Source organism: Moschus berezovskii, chromosome 15, assembly GCF_049115385.1.
Source record: "Moschus berezovskii isolate FMDL1 chromosome 15, NW_MosBer_1.0, whole genome shotgun sequence".
Classification (NCBI taxonomy): Eukaryota; Metazoa; Chordata; class Mammalia; order Artiodactyla; family Moschidae; genus Moschus; species Moschus berezovskii.
In genome coordinates, this window is record NC_142474.1 from 83,695,868 (window position 1) to 83,709,787 (window position 13,920).

The 13,920-nt window shown below is 42.0% G+C and overlaps 1 protein-coding gene across 1 annotated transcript in view; it reads left to right on the top strand.

The window, feature by feature from the left end:
- The window catches only part of LOC129556406 (ADP-ribose glycohydrolase MACROD2-like), a 1,168,845-nt gene that overhangs the window by 398,680 nt on the left and 756,245 nt on the right, over window positions 1-13,920 (top strand). The window contains exon 3 of the mRNA XM_088844309.1: window positions 8,793-8,823. The gene's annotated coding sequence lies outside the window, so the exon portion shown is untranslated. The remainder of the gene's footprint in view (window positions 1-8,792; window positions 8,824-13,920) is intronic.

Consider the following 13,920-nt stretch of genomic DNA (forward strand, 5'->3'; position numbering starts at 1 on the left):
GCTGACAACCAGGCATCTAAAGACAAACAGCGGTACCCTAAGTTTCACTGATGCACATTCTCTCATATTCTAACTTCTTTGAAAGTAGGATGTGTCTTATAGCCCAGGCTGTTTACAGTCAAGCCTACTTACAGTAAGGTCTTGTTGCTGTCCATGAGGACGCTTGTCGTATTCCCCAAGGCATTGACTGGACAGTCTTGAACTTCAGCTGGCCCACTAGTCAGGGGCCATTTAATGAGGTATGTGTCTTTGATGTTGTCTGAAAACCTTTCTTTGCAACAAAGAAGGAGCCAGCTTTCAAAGTTTCAGAGAGGGTGTCATGGGCCTGGAAGAAAAGTTCTGAGTCAGCAGTGTAGCACTTGTGATGGCCTGAGTCAATATCACATTGAGAGAACAAGGATAAAACTATGGAAAGCTCATATCTAGAATCATGTTTTGAAAAGTCATACAGAAGTACCAGACTCTTCACATGAGGGAGTTTGAGGAAATTGTAACCAGTTTTTCTCCTTTTTATCTATGCTGTAGAGCAAGTTATGACTTAAGAAACAGTTTAAATAAATCCAAAATAGTGATTTCAACAGGTATAGAATAAAAATCCCAAGTGGCAGGGAAGTGTGTTTTCACTGTTACAGAGCTTCTTCCTGTTTAGCGGTGCACAAAGTGCAGCAACGTGATGGTGTTTCCTGCAGTTGACAGCTTCCTCAAGTCAGTGAACAGTGATACACAATCAGTTCAGTTCAGTTCAGTTCAGTCGCTCAGTCGTGTCCGACACTCCGCGACCCCATGAATCACAGCACGCCAGGCCTCCCTGTCCATCACCAACTCCCGGAGTACACTCAAACCCACGTCCACAGAGTCGGTGATGCCATCCAGCCATCTCATTCTCGGTCGTCCCCTTCTCCTCCCGCCCCCAACCCCTCCCAGCATCAGAGTCTTTTCCAGTGAGTCAACTCGTCGCATGAGGTGGCCAAAGTATTGCAGTTTCAGCTTTAGCATCAGTCCCTCCAATGAACATCCAGGATTGATCTCCTTTAGAATAGACTGGTTGGATCTCCTTGCAGTATAAGGGACTCTCAAGAGTCTTCTCCAACACCACAGTTCAAAAGCATCGATTCTTCGGCGATCAGCTTTCTTCACAGTCCAACTCTCACATCCATACATGACCACGGGAAAAACCATTGCCTTGACTAGATGGACCTTGGTTGGCAAAGTAATGTCTCTGCTTTTTAATATACTATCTAGGTTGGTCATAACTTTCCTTCCGAGGAGTAAGCGCCTTTTAATTTCATGGCTGCAATCAGCATCTGCAGTGATTTTGGAGCCCCCAAAAATAAAGTCTGACACTGTTTCCACCGTTTTTCCATCTCTTTCCCATGAAGTGATGGGACCAGATGCCATGATCTTTGTTTTCTGAATGTTGAGCTTCAAGCCAACCTTTTCACTCTCCTCTTTCACTTTCATCCAGAGGCTTTTGAGTTCCTCTTCACTTTCTGCCATAAGGGTGGTGTCATCTGCATATCTGAGGTTATTGATATTTCTCCCGGCAATCTTGATTCCAGCTTGTGCTTCTTCCAGCCCAGCGTTCCTCATGATGTACTCTGCATATAAGTTAAATAAGCAGGGTGACAATATACAACCTTGACGTACACCTTTTCCTATTTTGATACACAATCACAGACATTTAAATGAAAGGTGTATTAGGTAGCATGCTTCTGCTTGCAAATAATGAACTACTAACTAAAACTGACCAAGCGATGAGGAAAGTGTTGACTAGGCAACTGAAAGACTCCAGCGGTTGAGAGCACTTTACAGTAAATTTGCGCCATTGGCTCAGTGATGCCACAACTCCCCATCTCTCCATTCTTACGACTAAAGGAGGTCTGTGCTACTTACCTTCTTCAATCGTCACCCTCCTGTGGAACTGAGGCTGGAGTCAGACATGCTTACATCACAAGGCTGCTGTATGAGCAGTAGGTCGATGTCAGTGACCTTGGATAAGGAGGAGAGGAAGAAATCCCCACTTTGTATGAATCAAGGATCAAAGGAAAGCACATGATGGTTCTAATGCTGGCTAAGGGCTCACTGCATTGGGTTTGAGGCACCGTTAGGGTGAGGAGGATTTCTTTCTTTGCCCTCAAGTTATTGAGACAAAGTGGGAGAAGTGGAAACGGACATCCCAGCCTTGATTTCAGTGTTTCTACAAACATACTTGAAACGAACATGCTGGGCTAAGGAAGTATTTTCCAAGTGGAAATCTATTTTACAAAAGAAAAATCCTCTCTCACTCTCCAAGTCAAATGAATATTTTTCCCACAAGAGGGAAGTACATGCTGATTTGGGAAAAAGAAAAAAAAAAAATACTGGCTGGCAGTCAAGTGCTCTGAAGTTTCCGGTGGCTATAGGTTCGGCCGTGATTAGCATGGAGATGTCCTTGCTCCTGGGCTTGCCTGCTGGAAGGGGAGCCTGGAGTCTTACAAAGTGGGCTGATGATGTCATTTCCCCAAGTTCTACAGGTGCCTGCAGAATTACATGCACTTTAAAATAAACCAGACCAAACTGCCGGGGTTTTGGTATAATGCAATCTGTCATTCTTCCACAGGAGAGGATTTATGGGGGAGGTGGTTATATTAAAGATAACTTTGAAATAAAGAAATCCCATGTTGTTCACTTCTGGTGGCCCCATCAGAAATTTAGGACTGCAAAGAACAAACACCCTGTGAAGCCCCTTAGTTGAGCTCACTTTGCTCCCTCTTTTCTTTCTCTGTTCCTCTCTTTTTCTAATGATAAGAAGTGATCCATTAGGAAATTTATATGGATTAATTGTATGCAAAGTTGCTTTACATACAATGAGTTTTTCCATGATATTGCAATCCCATCTCTGCTTGATCATTGCCTTTGTGTTTGAATTCATACAATAATATTATCAACGCCATCCTCTATTACACAACTGTGTACCTTCACTTTGAAGGCGACAGTGGCATTTTCAGATGAAGCTATTTGTCTTTGTTAAGACAGACAAGACAGTTGGTACATTCAGACTCAATTATTAAGTCACGTGATTGATTTTGAGATAGAGCTGGGAGGCAAAGGAAGGTTGCCATTAGTGGTCTGGGGGCGCTCTCCCTCCTGCTGAATCTGACGGGAGAATGACTGGTAATACTGGACGTAACAGGGAAGCAGAAGGGAGTGAACTCAGATCAGTTTCCCCAGAGGCTGACTCTGAGACAGAGTTCAGGGTGCAGTACGCTTACTGAGCTGTGCCTGGGGAGCTGTGCCTGGGGATCAGCCCCTGGAGAAGACAGGGGAAGGGGTAACAAGAGGAGGCAGGGGAAAGGGGTGAACCACCGTGTGGCTCGGCGATGGCTGTGGTGCTACAGGGTCCTTCAGTGCTTCGCTGACTTGAGCCAAGATGAGCCAAGGCCTTTACACTTTGCACTGACTATGGGCCAGGGCATGGCCCCAGTGAGGAGGGTCCCTGCTCCTAAGACCATCCCTGAAAAGGCTGATGGTTGAAGGCTGTCTGCAGACAGCCCTGTTGGGGTCTAGGTGTTAGATTCTAGGGCAATAGTCCTCAGCCAGGGGTGATTTCACCCTCTGGGGAAATGTGACAATGCCTGGAAATGTTTTTCATTGTCAAGAATGGGAGCCTGCTCCTAGCAAGTGCCTGGAGAGCACAGGGAAGCTGCCATGCATCTTGCCATGCTCGAGACAGCCCTGAGCCACAAAGCACTGTCTGGTCCCAGACATCAACAGTGCCAAGGTGAGGAAGCCCTGCGCTAGGACAACAGTGCCTGTGGGCATGCTCAGTCATCTCAGGCGTGTCCGGCTCTCTGCGACCCCGTGGACTGTAGCCCTCTGGGCTCCTCTGTCCATGGGATCCTCCAGGCAAGAGTACTGGAGTGGGTAGCCATTCTCTTCTCCAGGGATCTTTCCGATCCAGGGATTGAACCGGGGTCTCCTATGTTTCAGGCAGATTCTTTGCCATCTGAGCACGCTGGGAAGCCCCTAGGGCAACAGATCCCCTGCCTAAAGCAGAGCCTGGTGGTCATCACACTGACCAACAGAAGAATCAGCATCACCTGGGACAGGGCCCCTTGTCAGACACAGTGCTGTGTGTTCTTCATTCCTCCTCATCCTCCCACAAGCCCCTCAGGAGAACGTTGAGTTTCCATCTACCGATGAGGAAACAGATGCTCCAAGCAGTTAATTAAACTCTCTGACATGTTGAATGGAAAGGATGTCCAGGTGGGATTTCTAGCAGACTGGCTTGTGAAAACCATTCTAGTAGCTAGTAGTTTCTGCTTGATGGCTTGATGCAACCATCCTCAAACTTTTCTCTTTGTCTGCTGGAGCATGAGATGGATAATGTTTATGTGTTCAGTTTGTTTCCATGGAATTCCTGGGGCATCAGCTGTAAACTCACCTCTCTTCACTGCATTTAAAAGCACGATGAAATATGAGTAGGCATGGCACAAGTGATAGGGATGACTCTGAATCCTCTCTAATTTGTACTTCTGAGCAGGCCATTCCTGAATGTCAAGTCCTTACTATTAGCAACAAGTGACTTATAGTAAGCATGCAGTTGATTTACATGCCTATGGAGAATCTTGGTGAATGCCTGTAAAAAAAAAAAAAAAACTACAATATTTTCAGGAGAATTTGCTCCGTACTATCTTTTCATGATTGAGGGTCACTGGATGGACTGAGTGGTTCAAGAAAATCCTTCAGATTTACTGGCACCTCAAGAATGCAAGGAATCAAGTAATTAATTCAATTCATTTTAAAAATAGCTTCTACTCCATTCCAGAAACTGTCCTTTTTTTTTTTTTTTTTCATTAGAAATTGGTAGCATTTACTTGCCTGGAGAATCCCAGGGAAGGGGGAGCCTGGTGGGCTTCCATCTACGGGGTAACACAGAGTCGGACACGACTGAAGTGACTTAGCAGCAGCAGCAGCAACACTAGTGAAATGAAAGGGGAAAAGTGTTTCACTGACCTATAACTAAGCTCAACAGAGTCAATTATTAATATTCAGTTCAGTTCAGTTCAGTCGCTCAGTCGTGTCCGACTCTCCGCGACCCCATGAATCACAGCACGCCAGGCCTCCCTGTCCATCACCAAATCCTGGAGTTCACTCAAACTCATGTCCACAGAGTCGGTGATGCCATCCAGCCATCTCATTCTCTGTCGTCCCCTTATCCTCCTGCCCCCAACCTTTCCCAGCATCAGAGTCTTTTCCAGTGAGTCAACTCTTTGCATGAGGTGGCCAAAATATTACAGTTTCAGCTTTAGCATCAGTCCTTCCAATGAACACCCAGGATTGATCTCCTTTAGAATGGACTTGTTGCTTGCAGTATAAGGGACTCTCAAGAGTCTTCTCCAGCACCACAGTTCAAAAGCATCAATTCTTCGGCGATCAGCTTTCTTCACAGTCCACCTCTCACATCCATACATGACCACGGGAAAAACCATAGCCTTGACTAGATGGACCTTTGTTGGCAAAGTAATGTCTCTGCTTTTTAATATACTATCTAGGTTGGTCATAAATTTCCTTCCAAGGAGTAAGCGTCTTTTAATTTCATGGCTGCAGTCAGCATCCGCAGTGATTTTGGAGCCCAAAAAAATAAAGTCTGACACTGTTTCCACTGTTTTTCCATCTATTTCCCATGAAGTGATGGGACCAAATGCCATGATCTTTGTTTTACTGTGCCCAAAACAGATCATATAAATTGTGACTTTAAATAGAAGATCCAAGCAAAGGGAATAAATATACATTCTTTAAAATGTTAAGGAAAATATCTTCCCCATCTTGAACCCCCCAATAAAATGTAATACACATTTAACCCAAAGATATAAATAAAAAAGGCTTAAACATTTCATCATGATTGAGCTCAGCCATCATATTAGTTATTACAGTCAACAGCAGCTGCAGTTTTTTGAATTTCTAGTGCAACCTCAGTCCATTTTTAAACAGTCCTGTCATGAATTCCTGCAGCATACTTCTATATGGTAAATGTTATCATCTGCATTTTTCCTGGGAAAAGGCAAAGATGATAGCAACTCGATCAGATTTACATAGACGTACATTGGCAGGAGGACATCACCATTCTCTGATCCCCTTCTGTTATTAGAAAGCTCGATTTTGACTTCATTCTATTTACATTTATTCATTAACTCTTTTAACCAAACTCTAAATATTGCTGAATAAAGTACAGTGTCTTTTATTGGGCTGCTATAACAAACTACTAGATGGCTTAAACTGCAGGCGTTCATTTCCATGGCTGAGAAGTCAAAGATCAAGGTGCCAGCAGATCTGGTGTTTGGTGCAGGTGCACTCCCTAGTTTGCAGATGGCCATCTTCTCGCTGTATCTTCACTTGGTGCAGAGCAGAGCATGCTTGTTTTCTTCCTCTTCCTTTAAGAATTCTGATCCCATCATGGAGGCTCAACTGTCATGACCTAAAGAACTTCCGAAGGTTCCACCACCAAATACCATCACGTTAGAGCTTCACCTTCTACATTTGGGTGGACACAAGCATTCGATCCATAGTGTCTGGTATAATCAGTGGTTTGCCAGCAGTTGTTTAAAAATTGACTCAAAAAATTAGTGTGCATGCTAAGTCACTTTTGTCATGTCCAACTCATATGATCTTATTGACTGTAGCCCGCCAGGCTCCTCTGTCCATGGGGATTCTCCTGGCAAGAATACTGAAGTGGGTTGCTATGCCCTCTTCCAGGGGATCTTCCTCTTCCCTAGGTGCTTAAGTCTCCTCCATTGGCAGGCAGGTTCCTTACCACTAGCACCACCTGGGAAGTCCAAAAATTTAATATGTTACTTCTATAAGTTTATTTTTAAGTTTTACTGATACAAAGAACATATAGCACACAACTTAAATATAAAAACAGAATATGCTGTTCAGTGGCTAAGCTGTGTCGCACTCTGCAACCCCATGAACTGCAGCACTCCAGGCTTCCTGTCCTTCACGACCTGCCAGAGTTCACTCAAGTTCATGATCGTTGAGTCGGTGATGCTAACAATATCATCCTCTGCTGCCCTCTTCTCCTCCTGCCTTCAATCTTTACCATCATCAGTGTCTTTTTCAATGAGTTAGCTCTTGACGTCAGGTGGTCAAAGTATTGGAGCTTCAGTTTCAGCATCAGTTCGTCTATGAATATTCAGGGTTGATTTCCTTTAGGATTGACTGGTTTGATCTCCTTGCAGTCCAAGGGACTCTCAAGAGTCTTCTCCAACACCACATTTCAAAAGCTTCAATTCTTAGGAACTCAGCCTTCCTACGGTCCCACTCTCACATCCGTACATAACTACTGGAAAAACTATAGCTATTGGGCTCCAAAATCACTGCGGATGCTGATTGCAGCCATGAAATTAAAAGACGCTTACTCCTTGGAAGGAAAGTTATGACCAACCTAGACAGCATATTAAAAAGCAGAGACATTACTTTGCCAACAAAGGTCCGTCTAGTCAAGGCTATGGTTTTTCCCGTGGTCATGTATGGATGTGAGAGTTGCACTGTGAAGAAAGCTGATCGCTGAAGAATTGATGCTTTTGAACTGTGGTGTTGGAGAAGACTCTTGAGAGTCCCTTGGACTGCAAGGAGATCCAACCAGTCCATTCTAAGGGAGATCAGTCCTGGGTGTTCATTGGAAGGACAGATGCTAACGTTGAAGCTCCAATACCTTGGCCACCTCATGCAAAGAGTTGACTCACTGGAAAAGACTCTGAAGCTGGGAGGGATTGGGGGCAGGAGGAGAAGGGGACGACAGAGAATGAGATGGCTGGATGGCATCACCGACTCTGTGGACATGAGTTTGAGTGAACTCCGGGAGTTGGTGATGGACAGGGGGGCCTGGCGTGCTGTGATTCATGGGGTCGCAAAGAGTCTGAGACGACTGAGCAACTGAACTGAACTCATAGGAACCTTTGTTACAAAGTGATAGCCCTGCTTATCTGAGGTTGTTGATATTTCTCCTGGCAATCTTGATTCCAGCTGTGATTCATCCAGCCCTGCATTTCACATGATATACTCTGCAGATAAGTTAAATGAACAGGGTGACAATATACAGCCTTGCCATACTCCTTTCCCAATTTTGAACCAGTCAGTTGTTCAGGTAAAGTTCTAACTGTTCCTTCTTGAATAGAATATGTAATACCGTTTATTAGAAATTCTGTATATCCAGTTGATTCTTACAGAGTCCTTTTATTAAATGTTATCAAAATGCTATTTCAATAGCCAACCTGTGGTTTCAGTTGATAGAGATGCATGTTGATTGGTATTTTCAGATTTTATGCCACCAGTATGATGTCACTTGATACAGAGCTGAGACGGAATGCCCAGTAGCATACCATACTGGTATACTGTATTTCCACCGACACATATAATAGACATGGTCATCTCAATAGCAAAGGCAATAGTAAAATGTGGCAAATACTTAGTACTTGAAGATGAATGATTATTTCTTTTCTATATGACTTAGTTCATTGTAGGTTTATGTGATATAATTCCTTGTAACTATGTTTAACAACTTGTTCCCACGATTCCTGGTAATTTGACCCTTGACTCTTGTGAGCTGGAATAATTGCTGGTAGAAAAATTTAATCAAATATACCATTTCCACAATGTCTCCTACTTCACCTGAGTAGAGTTCAGAGCTCAGAGTCCATGAGTAGAGGGCATCCCATTATCAAGCAAAACAGATGTTGAAATAGATGTTGTTGGGTTTGGGGAGAGCCGGGCCTTTAACATTTATTATGTTTTTTGTTGTTTATTCACAGGCATTTCCCTGTATCTCAACAGGCATTTATGGTAAGTGATTTATCTTTTGGTAATGTTTATATTTCTTTATTTTGTTGTAAAAGTCAAGGTTAACAGGAAAAATTAGAAGTTCTCTGATGGATATAGTTTGCTGTCATTTAAAGAGACTCAAATGCAGGTCAAACTTCTTTGAGGAATCTCAAGAGGCTATCTGGATATTTTGGGTGTTATTGAATTTAGTTGTATTGCGTACCATGTGCAATAATTAGGTACACTGTGACTTAATGTCTTTTGTTATGTAAAAGTGGTTGCTGTCATATGATCGGACCTCTAATAGTGTTTTCTTTAATAAAGTCATATTTTCCTTTTAGATGAGTCATAATGCATATAAAATCTAACATCATTATTTTGTTGTGAATTACAAAATTATAGAAACATTAAAATGCACACACATGCGTATATCTATATATTTAATTTAAAAGACATGATTATTAATATAAATACACATTGTTGATTAGAGGCAGTTTTTTTTTTTTTTTCTGGTATCAATAGATTGTTTAAAGTAGCAGCTGCTTTACTTAGAGATGGAAGCAAAATGTTTTTTAAATCTCTTGCTTGCACCAGCCTAAAATTCTCTAAATATTCTTTCACCTACAATGGCATTTCCATATACTTTTTTCCTCAGGTCGTTAATAAATCTGTTTCACAATATTGAGGTAAAACAGAGTTTGTCATTTTAGATTTTTCTGGTCAAGCAAATAAGATTATGACTTTTCTGAGCCCAAACTTCTCATGTGGAGACTTTTAAGTGAAAAATAAAATACATGCAGATGTAAAGAACTAGTTTAAATTTGTTACTACAGGGAAAGGATAGCTGAAGTGATGTCAGAGGCAGGAGACATCTTCCTCTTAAGGTGGTATTTTTAATATGTATTTGGCTGCGTTCGGTCTTAGCGGCACCATATGGGCTCTTTGAGGCACATGGTCTCTCTCGTTGTAGCACTTGGGCTCAGGCACCCTGCAGCATGTGGAATCTTAGTTCCCCAGCCAGGGACTGAACTCACATTCTCTGGATTGCAAGGCAGATTCTTAACCACTGGACCACTAGGGAAGTCCCCAAGATGTTTTTTGTTTGTTTGTTTTGTTTTTTTAAAGTTTCAGTGAAAATAAAGTAGAAAATGTAGGCCTGAATTAAATGGGAAAAGATTTGGTGACGTTATTTAAAAATCGAAGGCATGCTTTCCGCACTGCCCTCTCCCCCGCCCCGGATTCCACTACAGCCTATCACTGGGGAAATACAGTGGACACTGGGCTGGTGAGCTGAGGCTGGACCGTCACCCCATCACTGCCACTCTTCCTGCCTCACAGGTGCCCATTTATAACTCTCACTGATATATTTGCTTAAAAGAAGCATTACATGCAACATTTTACCCAGATCTTCATGTCACCTTGTCTAAAGGCAAATCAGACTCCACTGCAGTAATGGTTCTGATTTTGAGAATATTCTCACATGACGGTCTTGATTTTCCTTGACCAAAACAACAAAACAAACAAACAAAAACCCGAAAGCTCCAGACAATAGTATGTCATATTGTCGATGTCTATTTTATCTCTGAGAATCTGATGGTAGTGTTCAAAGACTTTCAGAAACTGAATTTAACAGCTAATACACTAAAAAGGGGGGAGGTGGTGGGAAAAAGAAACAGAAAAGTAAAGGAAGATGAACATGAACACTAAAAGGAAAAGCTCGAGAAAGGACAATAAACACGGAATCAAAATTAAAGTGTCTCTTGATTAATTGTGATCCCTGAAGGACAGGGATTTCTCTCCTTATAGTAACATGGTTCAGCGTATAGTAACCAGATCAGTACTGCACTGTGTTGGTGGGAGGGAATACTGAAGACTTGAGAAGGGCATTGAGAGGGAGTCACAGTCGCTGGCTTAGAGCCTGCCACCACACGAGCTCAGTCAGTTTTCAGAGCGCAAGGTCAAAGAATGAGATTTTCAAGTCCTGGCTTCTCATCTCTTTTCCTGTCTAGTTTTTGAGTAAATTTCAGAGTGAAGCTGAAACCTGCAAGGCAGGTGCCATGCTGTCTTTCATTAGTTGCACTTGAGCTTTAGACCCAGACTTACTTTCAGCTTCATGAGATCATTAGTAACATTTAGATTACTCTAGGTCTCTTTACTTTCTGAACCATTTAGCATTTTGTAACTTGGAAATTATGTCATATGTCCCTTGTGAAACTGTAGCCTTCTAATCAGTCCTTGATTCTCTCCTAAGACCTCATATTTTATGGATCAGTGGTTTTCTTGCTCTTTTTCAGAACTTAGTTCTGGCTCCTCTATTATCTAGATCATCTTTACTTTTATCTTTACTTATTGGAATTTGAAAGAATACTTTATTTGAAGAAAGTGATCCACAGCTAAAAAGAAAAGAAAAATTAAAAGCAAAACAAACAAAACAAAAACACACCGCACACACTTGTATAGGTTGAAGCTTGATCTATGAGATGTCTTCCTTGAATATTCCAACTCTTGATGGTCATTACATCTTTGAAACTTTTCAGCAATTGTAATCTGGACAATTAATAATTGCCAGTTCATATCATTCCATTGATTTTTAAAAATTCACTCTGTGTTTGCAGCCTATCTGGAGCTTTCTCGTGAGTAGGGATTCACTTGTGCATATTCTACACACACCCAGTAACTAGCATGGTGTCTCCTGGAGAAGCTCAGGAATTACTGCTGCTCGATTACAACAAAGATGTTTATAACCCCAACTGATGACTAACTGATGATACAAGAAGCAGAATTGTTGCCTGGCAAAATTACAAGTAGAGAAACTACCTAGTTGGTATTTTCTTAAATGGACAAAAATCTCTATTTTAAGAGAAACATATTTGCTTTTAAAAGGCATTCTCAAACTGGGAATGATATCTTTAGGCATAGCAGTGTCCATATTCACAAGGAAAAATGAAAACTCAAGAACTTGTTTAGTTAGAAACCAAGCAATCTGTGTGTATATATATACAAATACAACCCCCTCCAAAAAATATATATATAATATATATTTATTATAATAAATATAATAATAATATAATAATATGTTATTTATAAATATAATATATTTATAATATATTTGTATATAATAAATATAATGTATTTATTATAATATATATATTATATACATATAGTGTTTTTTTGGAGGGGATTGTCTTTCTATAACTGATTCACTTCACTGGTACACCTGAAACTAACACAATACTGTAAATCAACTCTACTCCAATAATTTTATTTTTAAAGGAAAGAAAACCAAGATAAATACAGCACTTCATTTTACTTAAAAACAACAACAGCAAAAAAGTCTTTCTGTTTATCATGGCCCATCGAATGATGGTCTCTCAGGGAGGTACTGGTTGCTCCTAGACCCCATCCTGACTTTTCCCGACATGCCCTAGTCCCAGCCCACTGCTCCATCCACTGTAATTTCTCAGACACCCATTTGCTTTGGATTAACCTTCACTTTTAGGTTTATGGCCCCCCAACTCAATGTAACTCTAATTCTTCTATTAAAAGAAAATTACTGACTATGGTAGAGCCTTCTTTGGAAGGGTTTGAGTTATTTAATTGCCAAGGTAATCTCATACAGGGCAATTTCAACAGTAAGCATCCTCGATTTGTGGAAACCTAGACATAATCTCCTGGAGAAGGCAATGGCACCCCACTCCAGTACTCTTGCCTGGAAAATCCCATGGACGGAGGAGCCTGGAAGGCTACAGTCCATGGGGTCGCTAAGAGTTGGACACGACTGAGCGACTTCACTTGCACTTTTCACTTTCATGCATTGGAGAAGGAAATGGCAACCCACTCCAATGTTCTTGCCTGGAGAATCCCAGGGACGGGGGAGCCTGGTGGGCTGCCATCTATGGGGTCGCACAGAGTCGGACACGACTGAAGCGACTTAGCAGCAGCAGCAGACATAATCTCCACATTCGAATAATGTCTGGAGGATCCAGGCTTTGAGACCCTGGAGACCCCGGCAGAAAGCAGTCCCTCTCTCACCCTCTCCCTCCTCAACCTTCTGGAGGCAAAACCAGCTGCATGGTTGTGCCAGACACAGACTGACAACTATCTACCACATGATGCAACCCACTTTAAGAGAGAACATAATGGGGGCAGGCCCGTTCGCACTGAAGCCCCCCTGGGTGAGGAGCTAGGCTTTTGCACTTGGATTTTCAGCTGCCCCCATGTGATGTTTCCAGGCTGGTTCCCCCGGGCACCAGACCGCCCGCCTACACTCGGGATGAAAAGCCGCATTTGCCAAAATGCTGAACAAGACTTGGGTTAGTCTTGGAAAAACAGGTCCAGATGAGGCTTCTTGGGGCTCTAAACTCCCAGATCCTAGTTAAAGGTTTGAATTGGCCGCTAAGCCTGTCTCAGTGGGATAGATTTGAGCTTCCCTGATGGACATTTCAGATCCTGTGCGTGCCTTCTGCCCTTTGAGCCCAACTTGGATACTCTGGTGCTAATAAGTTTAACACAAGAGGCTAGACATGATCCATAGCAATGGAATTTTTACTGAGAAGTGGGCAGCGAAAATAATTGTTATCCATTTTATGAGAGTCAATATAGTTAACAGAAATGAAGTCCAGGTGGAAAAGTATATCCTTTGAGTAATTGAGAAAATATTCCCTGTGGAGGAAAAAAAAACCCAAAAACAAAACAAGACTTGAGTCTTCCTTTCCAGGTACAAGAGATGGTGTTTTTAGAAAGGAAGGAATTTCAGACATTGAATTATTGGCTGGAAATCTGGTGAAACAATTTAAGCACAGCATAATTTAGTTAAAGCAGCTCCCATATTTATTCATACAATTTCTGTTATCAACATGGAAGGCCTGTTTCTATCAAATCACCTGGTCTCCCTCTGCTTTCCATGACATGCTGCCAGAACACAACTTTCTAATTGAATCCCTCATTTGCATTCAAGTTTGTTCTTCTGCTTTTAAGTGGTAAAAAAGGAGATCGACACGATGTTTCGCTAACCTTATATCTACTTGGCAAATATTTTTATCACTACATCTGTCTCCATTCACAGACATGACTTGGAAAGAAACCAGGGCATTCTCCAAAGGCAATGCTAAAGGGCAT